The sequence below is a fragment of the Ochlerotatus camptorhynchus genome, unplaced genomic scaffold (genome assembly GCF_037179485.1).
Source record: "Ochlerotatus camptorhynchus isolate MF236.1 unplaced genomic scaffold, CSIRO-AGI_Acam_v1.1 ptg000445l, whole genome shotgun sequence".
NCBI classification, from domain to species: Eukaryota; Metazoa; Arthropoda; class Insecta; order Diptera; family Culicidae; genus Ochlerotatus; species Ochlerotatus camptorhynchus.
Window position 1 is genome coordinate 177,019 of NW_027040931.1, and position 12,657 is coordinate 189,675.

Consider the following 12,657-nt stretch of genomic DNA (forward strand, 5'->3'; position numbering starts at 1 on the left):
TCGAGCGATGGTTCCCAATAATTACCTGGAAGGTTCGGCAGAGCAAGAAATTCCTTATGAAGAGGAGGATGTGTCCACGGAAGCCCCATTCTACTAGTTGTCGGATGACGTCAAGCATCCTAAACCTATTACAATCAAGATTCCTATAGTACGGTACAATAGGAACCGGCATTAACGAATACACGTGCCATGTGGGATTAGAGCTAATTGGGGACCAACACTTATTGTAGGGTAATTTGAAGAAATAACTTCCTGGTGTCTTCTGAAAAGTTCTTCACAAGATGGATGACCTCGTTTTGGGACAATTTTGCACCCGGAAAGTCAGAAGTCTGGTCCTCTGGAAGACCCAGAACATCCGTAAAATTGATCAATTGATGAAACTGACCCTAGAGCTACGTGGTTTTTATAAGGTACTAGTAGACGTCTTATCAGAATTAATTCGGAGTTGTGACCGAAAAATGAACCCTGGAGACCACTTACTGATCGACCGCAAGATCACGAACATTCGTTAAAGGGATCAATTCATGAAATTGATCCTAGAGCTCCGTGATATTTTCAAAACCACTCATAGACGTCTTATCATAATTAATTCAAAGTTGTGACCACAACATTGTATTGGTCTATCCCAAATAATAAAAAAGTTTGTAGCACCAATTCATCAATTGTATGTACCACCCTTATTTCACTAACATAAAAAGATCGGCCAAAAATATGAAGAGACTTTCCTGATATACCTACATACCTAAAACTGACGGTTTGGGCGCAAACATGTTTGTCTTCCTAAATACAGCTTTGGGACCATTTGGATGGTCCTCCGAAAGATCCGAAACATCCGTAAAAGTGCCGTCTTATAATTATGAATTCAGAGCTATGATCGGAAAATAGACCCTGGCGACTATGAATGCTCTTCTAGAAGATCAAAGGCGCTCCTCTGAAATATCATAGAGACGTCTCATCAGAATGAACTCAGAGCTGTGACTGGCAAATGGATCCCGGGTCCGGAATATCCGGAACGTCCGTTAAAGTGGATAGTATTAGATAACTGATCTCAGCACTCTATGGTTTTTTTAGAACTATTCATAGAAATATTTTTTTCTGTATATTATCATGGATGATTTCTAGGAGGTATTTAAGTATTTAATAACTGCTAGACGCTTTTAACGGATTTATTAATATTATCCCTAGAATTTTTTGGACTTCTTTCCCTTGACTTCTTGGATTTCTTTTTTGGAGTAACAAGTTAACAACGAACTATCTTTATTGGTTATAGTTTTAATGCACCACATCAAAATTTAATCCATAAGCCATTTAAATATATCGTCTCATTGAGTTATTATTCATATTAATTTATGAGTGGTTTCGAAAAAAAAACGTGGAGCACTAGGATCAGTTTCATGAATTGACCACTTTTACGAATGTTCTGAATCTATAAGTGGACTATCCCGTGATCCCCATCATCCATTGTCTGGTCAAAACTCTGAATTTATTGTAATAAGACGTCTATGAGACGTTTTGAAAAAAACACAGAGCTCTAGGATCAATTTCATAGATTGATAACTTTCACGGATGTTCCGAATCTTCCGGTTGACCATCCCGTAGTCTTCAGAGTCCATATTCTGAACACAACTCCGAATTAATTCTGATAAGATGTCTATGAGTGGTTTCTAAAAAAAAACACGAAGCTCTACGATCAGTTTCATGAATTGACCACTTTTACGGATATTTCTGATCTATAAGTGGACCATCGCGTCGTCCCCAGCATCCATTGTCTGTTGAAAACTCCGAATTTATTCGGATAAGACGTCTATTAGTGGTTTCGAAAAAACCACGGAGCGCTAGGATCAGTTTCATGCATTGACCACTTTTACGGATGTTCCGGATTTATAATAGGTCCATCCCGTCGTCCCCAGCATCCATTGTCTATTCAAAACTCCGAATTTATTCTGATAAGACGCCTATTAGTGGTTTAAAAAAAAAACACGGAGCTCTAGGATCAGTTTCAATAATAGACCACTTTTGCGCATGTTCCGGATTTACAAGTGGACCATCCCGTAGTCCCCAGAGTTATTATTCCGAACACAACTCCGAATTCATTCTGATAAGACTCATAGGGTTTCTAAAAATCCGAGGAGCTCTAGGATCAGTTTTATGAATTGACTACTTTTACGGATGTTCCGGATCTTTCGATGGACCAGTCCTTACTCCCCAGCGTTCATTTGCAGGTCATATATCCGAATTTATTGTGATAAGATGTCTATGAGTGGTTTCTGAAAAACAACGGAGTTCTAGGATCAGTTTCATGAATTGGTCACTTTTACGGATGCGCCGGATCTTCCACAGGATCAGACTTGTGTCCTACCGGATACTGATTCTTCCCTAAAGGTGGCCAACTATCTGCTTATCTCTTCAAATTGCCGGACTATCAGTGTTTGGTCCCAATTAGCTCAAAAATCCCATATGCTACGTGTATTCGTTAATGCCGGATCGACCGTAATATAAGAATCCAGTGGCATAAGTGCTATAGGTATCCGGCAAGAACGAATCCGCACTATAGGAATCTTGACTGTATATGCTTTTGAGATGTCCAATGTGGCTAGCTCGATATGGTTTTCCGAAGAGAAGCCAAAAATGTGGAACGCTTCACGATTTTGCGTGTCATCCTTGCGCAGGGGCAATGCTAATCTTCTCAGTTTCGTTCCAATTTTAGTATGTGTCAACCTAGGACATGCTTCAACTTAGCTTGTTTCAACACATCCACAATTTTTAATTGAGAGCTTTTTAAGTTTGTATACTTTTTTTTTCATTTTTAAACGTATGGCAAACACAATGATTATGTATGCCTACGGAATTCGAGAAAATGCTAAACCATGAAGTACTGAACACAGAAGCCGTCATCATCAGAATGGTTTTCCGATAGCCAGACCTTTACCGACTGAGATAAGAAAGGCCAAACTCAGATTAATTTTAATTTTAATTCAGGTTGTGATCTAAGTCCAAATATCATGCCAATTTTGATAATTTTTCAAAGTTCGACATCTTGGAAATGGTGTCATAAAATGTTTGACTCAAGATCTTTTGCATCAATTTGGTTAAATATTCAAACGACTAAATGTACACCTATAGCACATTTGTCCTGTAACCTTTTTAAGAGGTTTGCTATATCTGGTATAAATAATAGGATGGACAAACAGATAAAAAAAAATAATATGAATACTGGCAACACTTATAAGTTCAGTTTCTCTAGCACAGACATCACAAACTAACACATTTGATATGGTATATGGACAATTTTACACTGGGTCTGATTTCTACTTACGGAAATCTTGTCACAACAAGGATCGTCACATTGCATTGATTTACCTGAAAAGAAAAATAAAAGTAGGAAAATATAATAGGGGAATTTACGTATTCTCGTCAATCTAAGCAGCGTCCGCACTTCTATTAGCATTTTGTCAGCGTTACGCACATCTATCACGTGTCTGTTTGTTAACATTCATCTGCTGCTTGCTTCTCTATCCATTCCAATCGACAGAATTTTTCAAACCGGTTTGAAAGCGATTTTACAACGCTCCAAACTTCTCAGGTGAGTGTGACTATTGTCGGCAGCCTCTTTTTCTTCGGCAACCTTCCCATTAGAACTGCGTGTTAACCAGCTGTTCTATTATCGGCAACTCGAAATCAGCCCCATTTTGTAGTGCGTATACTTCATTTGAAGAAAAATCTGGCATAATAGGATTGCTCGGTCGTACAAATATAATCAGATTGAAGCTGAAAGACTAAAGAATCGTTTGAATACATCCAGGGAAGTGTGTTGATGGGAAAACATAGTGAAATTATCGTTTAAATTTTGGTTGCCGAAAACAGTCAATGGGTGCCGAAGCCAACATTTACCCTACATGATAATAATACAAGTTTACTTATTTTATACGGAAAATGATCTACGTGTTCCCTATCTTTTTTCAAACCGATTTATACAAAAAAACATTGAATCTTTCTGCTAAGGATGCATTCGAATTCATTTACCTTTCCATGTATACTCATGCTTCGATGTTTGCTTGTTTTCGTGACGTGAAAAGTTTTCGTGACGTGAAACACACGTACCATAAAATGTTTCTATTTTCAAGTTGCGAATTATAGAACAGTTAGCTCGAGATTAATTGAAAAGGCTGCCGAACAACATGATGTTGCCGGCAAAAGTCACACTCACCTGAGATGTTTAGAGCTTAGTTAAATCGTTTTACAATAGTTTTTGATGATTCCATCGAATGCAATGAATTAAACAGCAGAGCAAATCTCCGCCAGCTGACGAATCGAATTTATTAAATCCTCTACGAATTTCATGAAACTTTGTCTTATACTTTTCTAGGGGCATTTTGAGTCTCACATAATTTCTCAAAATGGCATATTCGAAATTTTTCAATAAATCATAGCATGAAAACGGCTCATCTTATCGAAATGATGTATGAGACAAAGTTGTAGGACACTGGACTGTCTTCTCACACTAAACAAACACCAATAAATTTCGTCAAAAAAAGATTATGTTTAAGATTTTTAAACTTATGTATATAAAAGTTGTTTAGGAAATAAATTCCAAATTTTACTTTACGATGCTGTTCCACAATGTTTTATCTGTTTTTCAATACCATAAAAGTTAGCATTTTTAGCATTTATTTTAGACATTGAAAGCTTATCATAAGTTTAAAAATTTTAGAAATATACTATTGTACTATGTGTTTTTGAAGTTTTTAACTGATTTGTTTCATTTTTTGACAAAAATTTAAGATATTTTATTCAGTGTGTATTTTTTTATGAAAAGGTAATCCAGTTTTCTACTACTAAATAATTATCCAAATTCCTGCACAAACTTGGTTCATTGTCCCGTTTGGCGTGGATTTGGTCAACAACCAAATGAGCAGTTCCACGCCAAATGACGAATCGATCTGATGTGACCTTCTCCGATTTACATGAAAGTTTGCATTATTGTTTGTTGCGGTCATTCATTCACAGTTTTGCTGAAACTCGGCCATTTTAAATCTCATAAAAAACATCAAAATTGCGAATTAGAAATTTTTCAACAAATCATAACACGAAAACGTCACTTCCAATCGAAATGACGATGAAAGCCAAGGAAAACACCATTTCATTTCTTAGTTAATTTTGAATATACAACATCCAAAAACACCTTTTAAATTTGAATAACAAAAAATCATCCTTTTGAATATTTTTAATTTAAAAGCTCATGAAAAATCTTACCTTCTGTAAGATGTTCATGTTGGACACTTAAAAATAACAAAATTCTTTGAACAGAAACTTTTGGACAATTTCTTTAACTTTTTGTTTAATCAATTTTTTTAGTAAAATGTTGCACAGGAAGTCATTGTTACAACTTTAAAAATCGTTTTATGAGCTAAATTTCACAAAAAAAAGCTCAAAAAGTTGTCCAATAGTTGTTGTTCAAGGATTTTTGATTATCTTTAAGTGTCAACTGATTCAGAAATCAGCAGTTTTTATATGCTTTTAAATAAAAATATTAAAAAAAAATATAGGCTTTTGACGTCTGTGATTTATGTATGGGGGTACACTTTGTGAAAACCGAAAATGGAACATGTAACAAAATTATGAAAGATTTTGAAAATTAATAACTCAGCTGCCCCTGAACCAATTTCAATAATTTTTTCACCAATCGATTAGAAATATTTCTACGGATCTGTTGAATTTAAGACTTTATCATTTTTCAAAATGTCACTATTGAAAATTTAACGAATGTGCATTTGTTGCTATGATACTTAAAATTATCACCGATTGCCAGCAAAAAGCGATTTCCCTAACTCAGATTTCAAAGTTGAATTCCATCCGGTCTCACCAAACGGTGTTTGTTCAATCACCGCGTGGTGAGTGGTGGTGTTCTCCAGTACACAACGAAAGGCTGCCTGCAAGCAGTGAGCTGCATCCCACATGAGCATCTATAGAAATAAGCCGCACCACTCTTAAACAAAATAGGATTGGGCAATCTTCAGAGAAAGATCGATCTTATATTTGGTTCTAGAATCGATCCACTGATTAAATCGGTACCAAATAATCGATTTTTAGTAGATCGATCTTATGATTTTTATTTTAGGTGACCTTTCTGACGTTTATAACTCACACACTTTCGTAATCCCATTTTCAAGTGTTCAGTTTGCTATTCTAACTTTCGCTCTAGCCAAAAATATTGGTTTGTTATAGTTATCCTCACTTTCGGACCATCAATACCCTTGCATATAGAATGGACTATACACTTGTTTACGTTGGTAGCCCAAGAAATTCTTTCCTTTATAATATTCAATTTAAATGTTGTCCTGACGATAAGGAGCAATGAGCACAGGAGGGAGGTGGCTAAATCCATCAAATGTTGCTGTATTCGTAAATATCGGAAGCGCAAATACTGACGTCATTGTAAGGAGCGATGCTGATACACGTTATGTTCGTTTAATGTACCACGTATTCTGGCATAGGAGTAACTCGTTTTTTAGATGAAAATACAATTACAAATTTTTTTAAAGATCGATAAGATCGGAAGAAGAGATCGATTTTTTTTCGAAATTTTGGGAAATAGAAGCATTGAAATGTTAACAATCATATACCTCGTCGTGCAAAATTTTGAAATCTGCATCATCAAGCTTTCTTCCAAGATGGCGGGTTTTACAGCCTTATAGAAAAATCACCTGGAGTCACATTATGGAATCAAGTTTATATAACTGTTGGTCTTACGATACTCTACACGATACTACAAACATTATTGCAGTCTTGGTTGATCTAGTAGAACAAATCAACTGAACTCCAGGACGATTTGGAGAACCTAGCATATTCGGTATACGTGGCAATTACTCGCATATATACGATTCGTTTATGATTTGACAACGAAAAATGCTTCACGGGAAAAAATCGGATTTCATTTTCATGAAAAAAAAAAATCATGAAATCATAACAATGATTCATGATTTCGTTATGGGAATTCATGATTTCATAATGCAGCGGAATCATGACCGCTGCAAGCGTTACCTGGAAAACCGTGTTCACCGCACTACATAGGCATCTCTTATACGCTTTTTGCCTTCCATCTTATACAAGTATTGATAGTCTAATGGTCAAAGTATGGGTTTAAAGATCGTGAGGTTCTTGGTTCGAATCCAGTCTGTTGTTTTATTTTATTTTTTTTTTAAATCTGTTTTGGTTTGAAAACTAAACGTTTAACTCATGAATTTAGTTCATGAATTTAGTTCATGAATTTAGTTCATGAATTTAATTCGGATGATTCATGATTTCGGGAATCTTGGGTGCGTTGCGTAATCATAGCTCATGATATCATGAATATTATTCATGGTGTATTTTCATAACATGAAAATACGCTATGTTCATGAAATCATGAGTCATTTATCCCATTTTGGATTTTTGATTTGTTCCCGTGTATGTTCATATTGAAAAAAAGGAAAATGTCTCACATTGGACAGACCTCAGGGAATTTCCGTGTAAATCCAGTGTGACTTATGGAATTGAGATCATTTCTCGATTATTTGCAGGGTGTTTGGTTTGAACCGGTAAAAAATTGAGAGCCAAATAAACAACACAATTGATGACAGCACATCAGTCATGAACATTGTTTCCGCGATTTTCGCGGAATTTCTGGAGATTTTTCGAACCTAGGGTTTGTGTTGGACATTCTCTGAATGTACTCAAGATGTTCTCTAGATGTTTCTCGGACTTCACTCCTTAGACCCTTTGAACTTTTGTTAGGATTTCTTTTGACATGTCACGAGAGATTTTAGAGTTTTTTTTTCTTTTATTTTAGATCTTTATTTGAGTGAGCCAGACTATCTATTTTCGTCAGTATCTTCCTTTAGAAATTTTCAGAAGACCCGCAAAACTTGTCACCCCGAAAATCCTCCATACTTGTAATGGAGTCCTTCTTGAGTTGCGCTATACAATCACTGGAAGTCCCCTGGATAGGCTATGCAATTAATTTGGAATTGCCCAGAAAAGCTTATTATTTGTCCTTGCGCTACAAAAATATTTTACAATACAATTACATTGAAAACACCTCAGACTTATCCTGAAGACACTCTGAGCTTTACAATTCTTCTAAACATCGTTACAATTCGTCAGGAGCTTCTGAATCGAAATATTTCATCTCAGTACATAATTGAGCATTTCCAATCCAAATAAAGTTGCCAGACCAGGTTCTGGCGAAGTACCAATTGCTTAAGGCCGACTAAACGTACTCGAAGATGGAATTTTTGGCAGATTTTTATGTTTTTATCTATTTGCCTACAAATTGGTTTCAGGCGTTATTTTGAATAGAATAAAAGTTTCCATGTTATGATTTTTGAAATTCACGTAGGGTAGATGTTCCAGTTATGGCTATACGTTCCAATTATGGTCTATGGAATTTCCATATGACATAATTGGAACACTTCATTATAGCAACGTATAGCCTGGTATATCTTCGATTTTAATATTCGTTAACGTAAAGACCTAACAGCAATAAGAAGCATTCAGTCTGGTAAGAATTCATTGACCTTCATATGTAAATATATGATTGCAGTATAATTTTCCAACCGATCATAATCGGTATCTTTTAAAGCACGTAACCACCAACCATCTCTCAACCATCGTATTTCAAAGCGTTTCGTTTGCTTTGACCTCCGGCAGTCGTGATTTTTCTCTTGTTGTGGCGTGACTTCCAGATCGTCGTTTGCACCGAGATCGATCGAATCAATCATCGAAAATTGTGCTAATTGGGCGATTAGTGCTCCGCTTGATGGTTAAGTGTTCTCGATCATTGTTCAACAATTTCTCTCTACGCTTAGAAATACAATAGCGATCGTGATTACCGAATTACTCCCCCTCCCCTCTCCAAATGGAAGATCTCATAACCGGTGATCGTTTTTGATCCATCAATTCACGAACTAGATTATCAAATTTGACACGCTTCTGGTCGGTGGGGGTACGATCCAAGGTAAATCATTCATCATCCATCCTATTCGTGTCTGACTACCTACTCTACGTTTGCTTTTAATTTCAATTCGCTCATTTACAACTTCATCCCCCGACGACCACGAGGAGCCGCGTAACGGCAGCAGTTTATCGGACCATAACTCACAGTCACGTAAAATGCATTCCTTTTCTTCACGGACTATCTTCATCACGACGACGAAGACGATGACGACGACGAGTCCTGCCAACCACCTCCCACCCACTGCCCACGACTAGATCTGAAACGTGCGCACATCCGAAACAGCAGATATAAATTGCAAACATTAAATAGCACTCAATTTTCATTATCAGCTCGGCAGAAGTCAGCTGGTGCGGCGTGTGCGAAATGAAGAATACCGGAAGACACGAAGCGAAAGTATTTCACTTCCTGGTGGTTGGTCGGTGAAGATGTTTTCCTACAGGACGAATCTAGATCTAGCTGCGGTGGAGCATTTTTCTCTCCTTCGGATCAGGCATAAGTCAGTGCAGTGGCAACGGCAGGCAGCAATGATTTGAGAGCTGGAGCTTTCAACGCTTTGCTGCTTTGGTCAGGATGAGACAGGAGAAGGTTTGCGAAATGGAAAACCGCTCATAAATCAGATATTTATTGCTTGCTTTCCTCGGGTTGTGGTCTTCTCGGTGGTTATTTGCTAGAGATCGGTTCGGACTGTATGAGGTGTGGACTTGTGAACCATTTGCTCTGGGTGGGTGGATGTAGGAAGTGTTTTTTTCACGGTATTGAGCTTTGGGTGGTGGCAGTGAGGATGTGGGGGCGAATGATAAATTGCTATTAATTAATAATTAATCTAGTGGCTCTTGTTGAGCAAGTTGTTTGATGTAAGCACAGCAGGGGTGGTTACAGCTGAAGTGGGTTTGCGATAATCTGATCCTAGGCTATTGATTCCTGACATTTTTTTGTGATACATATGCAGGGTGCGCCGGAGAAGATAAACGTTGCCTAGTTTGCTTAAATTTTAATAAGAATTTGTCTTTCGTTTCTAGTTATAGTTGCTAAGGGTTGCGATATAAGATTTTGAACCGGGTACCAACGGCGTGATCAGAGATGTTATGCCTTAGAACATCCCGGCGGCGCCGACTGGGATTGAACCCAGGTAGGTAAGAGGTAATCACGCTTACCACACCACCGCCGGCGCCGCTGTTCATTTTGAATTGTTTGCACTTACTTAACATCTTGACTATATAGAAGGTTCCTGTCTTTTTCAGCTGCCCAAGATCTATGTTATAGTAAAGAGCTTATGTCAGAATGAACTCACCACGTAGCGCTAGTTTGACATTTAATTTATATTGTTTGCTCTAACTTAACGTAAGGACTAGATATAAGGATCTATCTTATGATAAATAGTTTAGTTCAGAATTCACTTACCAGGTGGCGCTAGTGTTGCATTCATTGAATTGTTTGTCCTTACTTAATATATGGCTCGTTCGAAAAATTCTGATAATTTTAATTAAGGGTTCACTAAATTTACAATGCAAAAAAAAATGTGAAATTTCAAAAAATCCACTGAAATTTCGTTAAAATTCAATAATTTGATTTTGGTGAAAATGAATGAAAATTTTCCAATAAATATTTTATCAATCCTTTGGAGCAGATTTCATCTAGTATAACAGAGCTAGACGTAGACGCACCAAGTCACACAATAATCAGCAAAATCCATCGATAAATAAAAAAGTTACAGCCTTTCAATGTGGCCTGGGTCAAATTGACCCTAAAGTACAGACAAAGGATTAAGCATTCCCCTTAATAATTTTATGATTCTGTCCGGTGTTCCCTGGAAATTTTCTCCATGAAAATCATAATTCTGGACAGAACACTTCAGGAATTCCATCCAGAAAATTATTGCAACTCACTCTGCGTTTATCTTTGTTTTTTTAGATATACTCGCGAGATTTTTCTACAATTGTTGGACCATTATTTTCTGGAAGTGGAATATTCCTGGAAATCTCGTGGTATGGCATTTAAAATTAATCATGAAAACTATTATCATACAATTTCCTCGGGTTTCCCATGGTTTTTTCCACAGAATTTCATTGCAATGCCTCTCAAAATAATCTTGAGTTCTTCTTTTTATTTTTTCTCCAAAAACCTCATTAGAATTCCCATGGATTTTTTTTAGAATCTCTTGGAACACACTACTCAGAGTGAGATATATGAAATATTTTAGAAATTTCCAACCAAACCCTCTGAAACTACAAACTATCTTCAAACAAGCATAAAGTTCTTCTTGGAATTTTTGAGCAATTAGAATCACATTGGGATTTATATCTATATTTCCTTGCAACTCTCTTCCTAATTTCTCTCCTGGCTGATGTAAATTTTATTTATATTTATGTGTGTACACTTTCACTTTTTTCCAACAACATCACAACATATTAAAGATTTCTTATTAATAAGGGGTACGTATGCGATTATAGCTGGAATATATTTATTTTTAGATGAATTGTTTAAGTACTTCGAGATATAATATTTGTTTTTGTCGTACCTTATTATTGATTCACCAATTTGAGATAGAGGAATTTACGTATTCTCGTCAATCTAAGCAGCGTCTGCACTTCTACTAGCATTTTCTCAGCGTCACGCACATATATGATGTGTCTGTTTGTTTACATTCATCTGCTGCTTGCTTCTCTATCCATTCCAATCGATAGAATTTTTCAAAACGTTTTGAAAGCGTTTTCACAACGCTCCAAACTTCTCAGGTGAGTGTGACTATTGTCGGCAGCCTCTTTTTCTTCGGCAACCTTCCCATTAGAACTGCGTGTTAACCAGCTGTTCTATTATCGGCAACTCGAAATCAACCCCATTTTGTAGTGCGTATGCTTTATTTGAAGAAAAATGTAGCATTACTGGATTGTTCGATCGTTCAAATATAATCAGATTGAAGCTGAAAGGCTAAACAATCGTTTGGACACATTCAGGGAAGTGCGTTGACAGGAAAACATAGTGAAATTACCTTTTAAATTTTGGTTGCCGAAAACAGTCAATGGGTGCCGAAACCAACACTTACCCTATGTCGGACATAAAATGAAAATAATATTAGCATCGGTCAAGATTTAAGAGATTCAGTCGTTGATGTAGTTTCAGAATTGCAGTCAAATCATCAATATGTTTGCCTTAACTTTGAATCCCCTTCCGAATCCCCTAGGAATGTTTCTTAATTTTTTTTTCGAATTGCTTTAGATTCCCCTAGAATACAACTCATAATAGCCATAATAGTCTCTTTAGAACTACCGTAGAATTCACCTTACAATTGTCTTGAAGCACATCACAAAATAACCTGATATTTCAAGTAAAATTAAATTGAAAATCTAACCTGAGAATTTCTTTAAAGCTCTGCCTAGATCTCTTCTACGGTTCTCTTCAAAACTATTTTGGCATTATCATCAAAATTATCTAGCCTTCTTCGCCGAATCCTAACACTTTGTCCCATCTTCAAAACATTTTTTTAGCCCGAGAATTCAAATGTTATGCCTCATTGTTTTATATATGAATATAAATGCTCATTCGGCCTAGTACGCTTCAAATAATTAACATGTAAAATAGATAAGTTCGGATTCTGAGCACCATGATATTTTTTTCGTTCCCATAGTTTTTCATCTCGATTTTTAATTCAAAAATTAAACTAA

The 12,657-nt window shown here is 36.4% G+C and overlaps 1 protein-coding gene and 1 non-coding gene across 2 annotated transcripts in view; both read right to left on the reverse strand.

Moving 5' to 3' along the window:
- LOC135711937 (GATA zinc finger domain-containing protein 14) overlaps positions 1-12,657 on the reverse strand; it is a 396,171-nt gene that overhangs the window by 171,740 nt on the left and 211,774 nt on the right. The window lies entirely within an intron of this gene.
- Positions 2,625-2,735, reverse strand: LOC135711941 (U6 spliceosomal RNA). Its single transcript, XR_010518514.1, has one exon. It is a non-coding gene; the product is annotated as a U6 spliceosomal RNA (small nuclear RNA).